The sequence below is a fragment of the Tamandua tetradactyla genome, chromosome 7 (genome assembly GCF_023851605.1).
Source record: "Tamandua tetradactyla isolate mTamTet1 chromosome 7, mTamTet1.pri, whole genome shotgun sequence".
Lineage (NCBI taxonomy): Eukaryota > Metazoa > Chordata > Mammalia > Pilosa > Myrmecophagidae > Tamandua > Tamandua tetradactyla.
The window spans coordinates 46,985,059-46,997,489 of record NC_135333.1 but is presented as its reverse complement, the minus strand read 5'-3'; the positions used below and the strand labels follow the sequence as shown (position 1 = coordinate 46,997,489).

The following is a 12,431-nucleotide window of genomic DNA, read 5'->3' as shown; positions in this document are numbered from 1 at the left end:
GCTTTTTCTCTATTAAAAATTTTAAAGCAAATGATGTAGGAATTTAATTGAGGAATTTTTATTTTTATTTTTAAAGAACATAACAAACTTAAAGAAATCAGAAAAAGGAAATGATTTTTTATCACACCAAAATTAGAAACACTAGTTACTGAAGCTTCTTGATATTTCATGGAGGGTAGGGTTTTCAAATCAAATCATTAGCAGGCAGATGTAAAGATGATATTACTGCATGCAAAGAGTTAACCTCATGAACATACAAAACTAGAGGTGTTGAGTCTCGGTCCTGAGCGGTTCTTTGCGCCAGGGGAGTTCAGTAAGGTTCTGCATTCCTGCCTGGCCTCTTCTGAGGAAGCCAAAAATATAAAAGGTCCTGGACGTTGCAAGCTGACAGGAGGGAAGTGACCATCAAAAAAAAAAATCTAAAGATGAAGGCTTTTCAGACCATTTGCAGGCAGCTTAGAATTTCAAAGAGGTTTTCTGTAGAACCAGCACCTTGTGTGGGTTTCTCTCCTACCTCTTCATGTGACCGGAAGAAAAAAGTGAACTCTTATGAAGAAGTGGACCAAGATAAATACTCTAATTTAGTACAATCTATATTGTCCTCCAGAGGCCATGCTCAGAACCCAGAATCACTTTTCGAGGAAGATGCTTTACTCTATGGGCCTGTGAGTAAGTGTAAACCCCAAAACAAGATGATCAAGCTAGAGTGCCAGGGAACTGGCTTCCTCTCTTCAATCCAGAGAAATGTGTAAAATCAAATTCAAGTGATCTTTCAATTCCTTTGAAAATCCCTTTGAAAAGGAATGTGGTACCAAGTGTGACCCGGGTTCTTCAACAGACCATGACCTCACAACAGATCTTCTATTTGGACAGGTGGAAGCAGCAGATGATTCTGGAACTAGGAGAAGATGGCTTTGCAGAATATACTTCAAACAAGGGAAACAGTTCCATGAAGCCTTGGAATACACACTTTCCCCCCAGGGAAATTTAAAAGAGAGAGATGAAAACCTCCTTGAATCTGGCTACATTAAAAGTGTCCAGCAGATACTGAAAGATGTCAGTGGAGTGCGAGCTCTTGAAAGTGCTGTTCAGCACGAGACCCTAAAGTATGCAGGTCTGCTGGACTGTGTGGCTGAGTATCAAGGTAAGCTGTGTGTGATCGATTGGAAGACATCAGAAAACCAAAGCCTTTTATCCAAAATACGTTTGACAACCCACTGCAAGTTGTAGCATACGTTGGTGCCATAAACCATGATGCCAACTATAACTTTCAGGTTCAATGTGCCTTAATCGTGGTGGCCTATAAAGACGGATCCCCTGCCCACCCACATTTCATGGACCCAGAGCTCTGTTCTCAGTACTGGCCCAAGTGGCTTCTACGACTAGAAGAATATATTGAGAAGGAAAAGAAACAAAATATTCATAAACCAGAGTAGGAAGCAGGAGGCTGTTTGGTAACTTTCTGCACTTTAAAACAGTTTGGGAAGATAATTGCTAATTACTATGATCTAAAAATGGAGATGCCACAGAATCTATAAGCTTAGTTAGCACAAGTGGAAGTATTACTTTGTTGAAATGTATTGTAACCAAACAGAGAGAAAAGTTTAGATTTAAAAAGCTAGGGTGAGACTTCCGGAGAAGATGGCAGCTTAGTAAGATGCGTGGATCTTAGTTCCTCCTCCAGAACAGCTACTAGGGGAGTAGAAACGATACAGAACAGCTCGCAAAGCCACAACAGAGATCAAAAAGACAGCGTACCCCATCCTGGAATGGCTGACTGGCTGAGAGAACCTGCTCTGGTGAGATCTACGAGGGGCGCAGGCTTCACCGGGTGGGGCGGCAAGCGGCCAGAGTCCCTCCCTTCCCCCTTCCCGGGCCGGCTGGGAGAATTGGACAGGCGGTCCCCTCAAACCGCAGTGGTTGGCACCCACACCATGTGCGGCCCCCTGGACCAACTGAGAGAATTGGATCGGAAATCCCCAGGCCGCGGAGAACGGTGACAGGGGGGACCTTCCAAACACGTGACTCCCTGGGAATGGTGCACTGTCCCGGGCCATGGTGGCTGGCGCCCTCCCACCACGCTTGGTGCACCGGGCAGACTAGGAAATTAGGATGGGCGCTCACCCGGGCTGGGGCGGCCGGCAACCCTCCCCGCGTTTGGACCCCGGGCTGGCTGGCACTCTTCCAAGCCGCTTCGGCTGGTGAACCTCCCCGACAGTGAGAGTTTTCCAAAGTTAAAGGGCCCACAGGACCTTTTCCTGGTGGGACCCGCAGACAAACGCGTGCCACGAGCACCACCTACTGGGCAGGATAAGAAAAACAGAACCCACAGATTTCAAAGAAAAATCTTCCAAACTGTTGGGTCCAACACCCAGGGAAATCTGTCTAAATGCCCAGACGCCAGCAGAAGATAACGGATCACACTCAAAAAATTGAAAATATGGCCCAGTCAAAGGAACAAACCAATAGTTCAAATGAGATACAGGAGCTGAGACAACTAATGCTGAATATACGAACAGAAATGGAAAACTTCAAAAACGAAATCGATAAATTGAGGGAGGACATGAAGAAGACATGGGCTGAACAAAAAGAAGAAATAGAAAACTGAAAAAACAAATCACAGAACTTATGGAAGTGAAGGATAAAGTAGAAAAGATGGAAAAAACAATGGATACCTAAAATGATAGATTTAAAGAGACAGAAGATAGAATTAGTGATTTGGAGGATGGAACATCTGAATTCCAAAAAGAAACAGAAACTATCCAGAAAAGAATGGAAAAATTTGTACAGGGTATCAGGGAACTCAAGGACAATATGAACCGCACAAATATACGTGTTGTGGGTGTCCCAGAAGGAGAAGAGAAGGGAAAAGGAGGAGTAAAACTAATGGAAGAAATTATCACTGAAAATTTCCCAACTCTTATGAAAGACCTAAAATTACAGATCCAAGAGTGCAGTGCACTCAAAAGAGATTAGACCCAAATAGGCATTCTCCAAGACACTTACTAGTTAGAATGTCAGAGGTCAAAGAGAAAGAGAGGATCTTGAAAGCAGCAAGAGGAAAACAATCCATCACATACAAGGGAAACCCAATAAGACTATGTGTAGATTTCTCAGCAGAAACCATGGAGGATAGAAGACAGTGGGATGATATATTTAAATAACTAAAAGAGAAAAACTGCCAACCAAGACTCCTATATCCAGCAAAATTGTCCTTCAAAAATGAGGGAGAAATTAAAACATTCTCAGACAAAAAGTCACTGAGAGAATTTGTGACCAAGAGACCAGCTCTGCAAGAAATACTAAAGGGAGCACTAGAGCCAGAAACGAAAAGACAGAAGAGAGAGGTATGGAGAAGAGTGTAGAAAGAAGGAAAGTCAGATATGATATATATAATACAAAAGGCAAAATGGTAGAGGAAAATATTATCCAAACAGTAATAACACTAAATGTTAATGGACTGAATTCCCCAATCAAAAGACATAGACTGGCAGAATGGATTAAAAAACAGGATCCTTCTATATGCTGTCTACAGGAAACACATCTTAGACCCAAAGATAAACATAGGTTGAAAGTGAAAGGTTGGGAAAAGATATTTCATGCAAATAACAACCAGAAAATAGCAGGAGTGGCTATACTAATATCCAACAAGTTAGACTTCAAATGTAAAACAGTTAAAAGAGACAAAGAATGACACTATATACTAATAAAAGGAACAATTAAACAAGAAGACATAACAATCATAAATATTTACGCACCGAACCAGAATGCCCCAAAATACGTGAGGAATACACTGCAAACACTGAAAGGGGAAATAGACACACATACCATAATAATTGGAGACTTCAATTCCCCACTCTCATCAATGGAGAGAACATCTAAACAGAGGATCAATAAAGAAATAGAGAATCTGAATATTACTATAAATGAGCTAGACTTAACAGACATTTTATAGGACATTACATCCCACAACAGCAGGATACACCTTTTTCTCAAGTGCTCATGGATCATTCTCAAAGATAGACCATATGCTGGGTCACAAAGCAAGTCTTAACAAATTTAAAAAGATTGAAATCATACACAACACTTTCTCGGATCATAAAGGAATGAAGTTGGAAATCAATAATAGGCGGAGTGCCAGAAAAATCACAAATACGTGGAGGCTCAACAACACACTCTTAAACAATGAGTGGGTCAAAGAAGAAATTGCAAGAGAAATTAGTAAATACCTAGAGGCGAATGAAAATGAAAATACAACATATCAAAACCTATGGGATGCAGCAAAGGCAGTGCTAAGAGGGAAATTTATTGCCCTAAATGCCTATATCAGAAAAGAAGAAAAGGCAAAAATGCAGGAATTAACTGTCCACTTGGAAGAACTGGAGAAAGAACAGCAAACTAATCCCAAAGCAAGCAAAAGGAAAGAAATAACAAAGATCAGAGCAGAAATAAATGAAATTGAAAACATGAAAACAATAGAGAAAATCAATAAGACCAGAAGTTGGTTCTATGAGAAAATCAATACGATTGATGGGCCCCTATCAAGATTGACAAAAAGAAGAAGAGAGAGGATGCAAATAAATAAGATCAGAAATGGAAGAGGAGACATAACTACTGACCTCACAGAAATAAAGGAGGTAATAACAGGATACTATGAACAACTAACGCTAATAAATACAACAATTTAGATGAAATGGACGGGTTCCTGGAAAGACATGAACAACCAACTTTGACTCAAGAAGAAATAGATGACCTCAACAAACCAATCATAAGTAAAGAAATTGAATTAGTCATTCAAAAGCTTCCTAAAAAGAAAAGTCCAGGACCAGACGGCTTCACATCTGAATTCTATCAAACATTCCAGAAAGAATTAGTACCAACTCTCCTCAAACTCTTCAAAAAAATCAAAGTGGAGGGAAAACTACCTAATTCATTCTATGAAGCCAACATCACCCTCATACCAAAACCAGGCAAAGATATTACAAAAAAAGAAAACTATAGACCAATCTCTCTAATGAATATAGATGCAAAAATCCTCAATAAAATTCTAGCAAATCGTATCCAACAACACATTAAAAGAATTATACATCATGGCCAAGTAGGATTCATCCCAGGTATGCAAGGATGGTTCAACATAAGAAAATCAATTAATGTAATACACCATATCAACAAATCAAAGCAGAAAAATCACATGATCATCTCAATTGATGCAGAGAAGGCATTTGACAAGATTCAACATCCTTTCCTGTTGAAAACACTTCAAAAGATAGGAATACAAGGGAACTTCCTTAAAATGATAGAGGGAATATATGAAAAACCCACAGCTAATATCATCCTCAATGGGGAAAAATTGAAAACTTTCCCCCTAAGATCAGGAACAAGACAAGGATGTCCACTATCACCACTATTATTCAACATTGTGTTGGAGGTTCTAGCCAGAGCAATTAGACAAGAAAAAGAAATACAAGGCATCAAAATTGGAAAGGAAGAAGTAAAACTATCACTGTTTGCAGACGATATGATACTATACGTCGAAAACCCAGAAAAATCCACAACAAAACTACTAGAGGTAATAAATGGATACAGCAAAATAGCAGGTTACAAGATCAACATTCAAAAATCTGTAGCATTTCTATACACTAGTAATGAACAAGCTGAGGGGGAAATCAATAAATGAATCCCATTTACAATTGCAACTAAAAGAATAAAATACCTAGGAATAAATTTAACTAAAGAGACAAAAAACCTATATAAAGAAAACTACAAAAAACTGTTAAAAGAAATCACAGAAGACCTACATAGATGGAAGGGCATACCGTGTTCATGGATTGGAAAACTAAATATAGTTAAGATGTCAATCCTACCTAAATTGATTTACAGATTCAATGCAATACCAATCAAAATCCCAACAACTTATTTTTCAGAAATAGAAAAACCATAAGCAAATTTATCTGGAAGGGCAGGGTGCCCCGAATTGCTAAAAACATCTTGAGGAAAAAAAACGAAGCTGGAGTTCTCGCGCTGCCTGACTTTAAGGCATATTATGAAGCCACAGTGATCAAAACAGCATGGGTTGGCATAAAGATAGATATATCAACCAATGGAATCGAATAGAGTGCTCAGATATAGACCCTCTAATCTATGGACATTTGATCTTTGATAAGGCAGTCAAGCCAACTCACCTGGGACAAAACAGTCTCTTCAATAAATGGTGCCTAGAGAACTGGATATCCATATGCAAAAGAATGAAAGAAGATCCATCTCTCACACCCTATACAAAAGTTAACTCAAAATGGATCAAAGATCTAAACATTAGGTCTAAGACCATAAAACAGTTAGAGGAAAATGTAGGGAGATATCTTATGAAACTTACAACTGGAGGCAGTTTTATGGACCTTAAACCTAAAGCAAGAGCACTGAAGAAGGAAATAAATAAATGGGAGCTCCTCAAAATTAAACACTTTGGTGCATCAAAGAACTTCATCAAGAAAGTAGAAAGACAGCCTACACAATGGGAATCAATATTTGGAAATGACATATCAGATAAAGGTCTAGTATCCAGAATTTATAAAGAGATTGTTCAACTCAACAACAAAAGACAGCCAACCCAATTACAAAATGGGAAAAAGACTTCAATAGACACCTCTCAGAGGAGGAAATACAAATGGCCCAAAGGCACATGAAGAGATGCTCAATGTCCCTGGCCATTAGAGAAATGCAAATCAAAACCACAATGAGATATCATCTCACACCCACCAGAATGGCCATTATCAACAAAACAGAAAATGACAAGTGCTGGAGAGGATGCGGAGAAAGAGGCACACTTATCCACTGTTGGTGGGAATGTCAAATGGCGCAACCACTGTGGAAGGCAGTTTGGTGGTTCCTCAAAAAGCTGAATATAGAATTGCCATACAACCCAGCAATACCATTGCTGGGTATCTACTCAAAGGACTTAAGGGCAAAGACACAAACGGACATTTGCACACCAATGTTTATAGCAGCGTTATTTACAATTGCAAAGAGATGGAAACAGCCAAAATGTCCATCAACAGACGAGTGGCTAAACAAACTGTGGTATATACATACGATGGAATATTATGCAGCTTTAAGACAGGATAAACTTATGAAGCATGTAATAACATGGATGGACCTAGAGAACATTACGCTGAGTGAGTCTAGCCAAAAACTAAAGGACAAATACTGTATGGTCCCAATGATGTGAACCGACATTCGAGAATAAACTTGGAATATGTCATTGGTAACAGGGTCCAGCAGGAGTTAGAAACAGGGTAAGATAATGGGCAATTGGAGCTGAAGGGATACAGACTGTGCAACAGGACTAGATACAAAAACTCAAAAATGGACAGCACAATAATACCTATTGTAAAGTAATCATGTTAAAACACTGAATGAAGCTGCATCTGAGCTATAGGTTTTTGTTTTTTGTTGTTGTTTTTTTGTTTGTGTTTTTTTGCTTTTTTTTGTCTGTCTGGTTGTTTGTTTGTCTTTTTTTTTTTACTATTGTTATTACTTTTATTTTTTTCTGTATATTAACATTCTATATCTTTTTCTGTTGTGTTGCCAGTTCTTCTAAACCGATGCAAATGTACTAAGAAACGATGATCATGCATCTATGTGATGATGTTAAGAATTACTAATTGCATATGTAAAATGGCATGATTTCTAAATGTTGGGTTAATTTCTTTTTTTTTCTTTTTTTCCGTTAATTAATAAAAAAAAAAAAAAGAGCAAAACTATGGAAGTATGAGGGAGCGGAGTGTGTCCCAGATGCTGGGTGCAAGTGTCAGAGACTGGAGAACAATTGTGCAAGTGATGAGACTTGAAGTGTAGGCAGGGCTCAGATATTGGGGAACCCTGTACCCCATGCTAAGGAGTTAGGGTGCTGATCTGAAAGCAACTGAAAGCCATGAGAGAGTCTTAAGTGTTAAGACCAGGTTGGCATTTCTGACAGCTCGCTCTGGCTGCAATGTGGAGAATGGACTGGGCAGGATCCGAGTGGAGGCAGGACGGCTGGTGAAGAGCCTATTCTGGAGACTCGGGCTCGGCTGGTGGCAATGGATATACAATGGAATGTAAAGGGGCAAGATTCATGAAAGGTGAAGGGATAAGATCAAGCAGCGCTTGGTGACTGGTAGACTCTGGGGGACCAGGGAGGAAAGAAGAATCAAGGATAACCCTGGCTTTGGCCACAAGAGGTGATGTTGCCAACCATGGGAGCCATTGAGGATGGTTGCTGTTTGGGACCTTTTGCTATGAAGGTGGGACACTGTGCAGAACTGGAGAGATGGCATATCACTGAGGGCCGATGACAATGCTGCAGGTGGTTATGGTCATCTCTGTTTCATCAATGAAAAGTCTCAAGTTCTGAAGGGTTAAGTAGTTTCTTTGGGGTCATGGAGCTAGTAAGATTTAAAGCCAAGTCTGACTTCAGAGTCACCCTGTTCTTCTGCCTCAGAGAACAAAAGGACCCTAACAGGAAAGATTTGAATCCCAGCGTCAGCCCAGGAGTGGGGGGCAGGAGAACCCCTGGCCTGGCCTCTCTTTCTCAGGCCTCATATTAGGATTTATGGCACAATTCCTTAAAGACTTTAAACATAGAGTCGTAATGTCGGTGCATTAAATATTGGTGTGTTAAAAGTGTCTGTATCTTAGATACAAACATTTAAGATATACCACTGTGTTTTTCCTGCTGGGCCTGACACCCTGTTCTGCTGCCTTTTAAGGTTACTCTACGGAGACCAAGTTTAGTCTAGTGGAGACCTAGGTGCTCCCACTTGCGCGCTTGTTCTCCAGTCACTGACACCTGTGCCCAGCGTCTGGGACACACTCTGCTCTCTCCAATCCTGCTTCCACCAGCTCTGTGTTTGGGCAAATTCATTTTCTGCTCTGAGCCTCAGTGCCTTCATCTGTAAAATGTGGATTAAAAATAAAGTCCACCTTAGCTAGGGTCAGGCAACAGTGGCTCAGTGGCAGAGTCCTCCCATGCCATGCTGGAGACCTGGGTTCGATTCCTAGAGCCTTCCCGTGCCAAAAAAAAAAAAAAGGCTGGACTTCAAACACATAAAATACCAATTATGCTCCCTCTAGCTATTTTGTCCCTGTGAAGAGGGCAAGCAAGATTGGCCCAGCCCTGGTGACTCCTGACTCCCCTGCAGATTCTTCTGTGTCCTGGGCAGATGCCCAGTCTTGGAATTAGAGATTCAAAGGCAGGATGGCACAATGTGTTAAGCACGCAGAGGTCCATGCTTCTCTATTCTCTGGGTGTACTCCATGATGGGGGTGGGGTGGGGGTGGACTACACCTGCGTAGAGGGAGAATTCACATTAGCCAACTGTAACTTAATATTGCCAATGTGGTTTCCTTATAACTTTTTATATACTGGAGCTCTATATATATTTCATTTGGAGAAAAGGCTGAAAGGATGTATGTCCCCTAGAAAAGCCATGTTTTAATCTAAATCCCAGTTCATAAAGGCAGAATAATCCTTATTCAATACTGTATGTTTGAAGCTGTAATTAGATTATCTCTCTGGAGATGTGATTTGATCAAGAGTGGTTGTTGAGCTGGATTAGATGATGACATGTCTCCACCCATTTGGGTGGGTCTTGATAAATTTCTGGAGTTCTATAAAAGAGGAAACATTTTGGAGATAGAAGGAAAGATTTGGAGAGAGCAGATGAATGCTGTAGCACCATGAGAAGCAGCGACCTTTGGAGATGAAGAAGAAAAATGCCTCCCGGGGTGCTTCATCAAACAGGAAGCCAGAAGAAGCTAGCAGATGATGCTGTGTTCGCCATGTGCCCTTCCAGATGAAAGAGGAACCCTGACCATGTTTGCTGTTTGCCCTTCCACTTGAGAGAGAAACCCTGAAGTTCATTGGCCTTCTTGAATCAAGGTATCTGTCCCTGGATGCCTTAGATTGGAAATTTCTATAGACTTGCTTAAACTGGGACATTTTCTCAGCCTTAGAACTTAAACTAGGAACTTATTAAATTCTCCTTTTTAAAAGCCATTCTGTTTCTGGTATAGTGCATTCCAGCAGCTAGCAAACTAGAACAACTTCCATTTTTGAAATTTTTGTAAAATGAAGAAGTAATTACTTAGCATCGAGCAAACATTGTTGTCTGGAAAGATGGAGCATATTCACTTTGTTGTTAGCATTGCACCTTGGCATTCCACCAAATAACCTCTAGAAATGGTAAGACCCCAGTTGAAAAATCATAATTATAGTTGTTTTAGTAGCTATATGCCAGTTTCAGTCAGTGGATCCTGTACATGGAAGAAAATCTATTGTTTGTGGTATTTTTCAGCTATGGGGGAAGAATAATAAAACCTACTGGTTTTTTAGTGTGTTTGGTAGGTAATAATTATTGTCATTGGATTCAGGAAACATAGATAAATGCCCACTATAGTCCTGGGGGGAATGGAGGCAGTTCCCCTGAGGGTCTGTTAGCATTTAAATTGCTGCCTTGATATAGTAGGCTGCTACCATTGCTTTTTTTCCCTTTCCTTGGCCATTACTTATTAGAAATAAAATGCAAGATAAGTGAAAAAAAAAAAACTAGAGGTGTTAAAGTATTGTTATCTCTGATTCTTGATTTCACCCATGAACCAAGAAAGCAAATGCACATCACAAATTTAAATGACAGAGGAATTTTCAAAGGTTATGATGATGAGTGGAAATCAATAGCTACAGAAAAGAAAAGGAATATGACAAAAATTGTGTATATTTATGTATTGTGCACATAAACACCTATGAAGTTAGTCTAGAAGACCATAAGCAAATTTTTCAAAAAATATTAGGATATATTTATTTTCTGTAATAATTTAAAATACATTCTAAATTTCCTTCTATGTTACCATACCCCTTTTTCTATAATTTGGTTCTATCACAAAAATTTATTTTGATCTAGGTCCAAGTACTGTGTGCTGCTTTGCTCTTTTAGCTGTTTGTTTGTTTATCAATAAGATTAATGGAGAGTATTATTTGTAAAACACAAGTGAACATTTTCATGACAAACTCTATTTTGCATTCAAAATTTTGCAAGAATGCAAGTATTTTGGTGATGGTGACCAAACAAAGAAATAGTAGTTACTGAAGCTTCATTTATTAGTATGGAATTAAATACTTTCTTTTCATCATCTGATTTAATCTTTAAAACAATTATATGGATTAATAGTTATAATTTTTATTGTACATTGGGGAAAATATATTTAAAGTCCTAATGACCCACTAAGAACAGATCTCAAATCTAAACCCTGGATAGTCCAGCTCTAAGCAGCACTCTTTACAACTGTGCTATATTTCTTTCCTACAGAATAAATGGAATGACTTTTGAAAGTATTGTCCATTATAAAATTCTTTGACAAAGGAACATGCACGGGGATTTCTATTATACATTTTGAAAGATAACACTACATACTTTTTGTTGCATATCAGTTGCCCTAAAATCTACAATGATTTAAACCACGAGTGTAATACATATTGCATGGCTAACAACTACTACAGAGATTTCTAAAAACATATTTTTGTAAATGTTCTAGATTATGTGTGATCAAGTAAAGGATGGTTCAATAGAAACTAAAAGTTATTAAAGGGTGCATGCGCAGGTAGTGATTAACAAATACCATTACATGAAAGAAAGAAAATATGACATCACATGTGCTGCATCACTGTTATTTCAGCTGCCTGGAGCCCTCTGTTTTCTGCATGACCCTATTGAGAGCATTCTTCACTTCTTTATTCCTAAGATTTTACAGGAGTGGATTCAGCATGGGGATCACCATAGTGTAAAACACAGAGGCCACTTGATCCTGTCCCAACAAGTAAGGCTTCATTGGTTTTAAATAAGTAAAATCATGGTTGTGAAAAAGACTGTGACTCCCAGGAGGTGGGAGGCAGATGTAGAGAAGACTTTGTGTTTTCCTGAAGTGGAAGTAATTTTCAGCATAGTAGACAGAATGGATCCACAGGACACAGAGATTGTGACAAAAGTCGCCACTACTTTTAAACTAGTGAAAATGAATATCATGAATTTGGAGTCATGAGTGTCAGTGCAGGACAGGTCTAGAATTGGCATAAAGTCAAAGAAAAAGTGATAGATCACATGGGATTTGTAGAAATGCAGACTGTTCATGTAAACACTGACTAAGGATTCAATAAAGCCAACCATGTGGGACCCAGTGGTGAGAGACAACAGAATCCCTTGGACATACAACCTGGTAGTTCAGAAGTTTGCAGACAGCTACATAGTGGACATAGATCATTGAAGAGGACAGGAAAAATTCAGTGAAACACAAGAAGACAAAAAGACATCTGTGTGAAGCAGCCCATGAATGAAACGCACCTGGTGGAAATCAGCAAGTTCTGTAAGGTTTTAGTGTGGTGACTACTGAGTAACTGAGGT

At 39.3% G+C, this 12,431-nt stretch overlaps 1 pseudogene; it reads left to right on the top strand.

Moving 5' to 3' along the window:
• Positions 1-425: 425 nt before the first annotated feature.
• On the top strand, positions 426-1,440 carry LOC143689645 (mitochondrial genome maintenance exonuclease 1 pseudogene; annotated as a pseudogene).
• Positions 1,441-12,431: the final 10,991 nt, after the last annotated feature.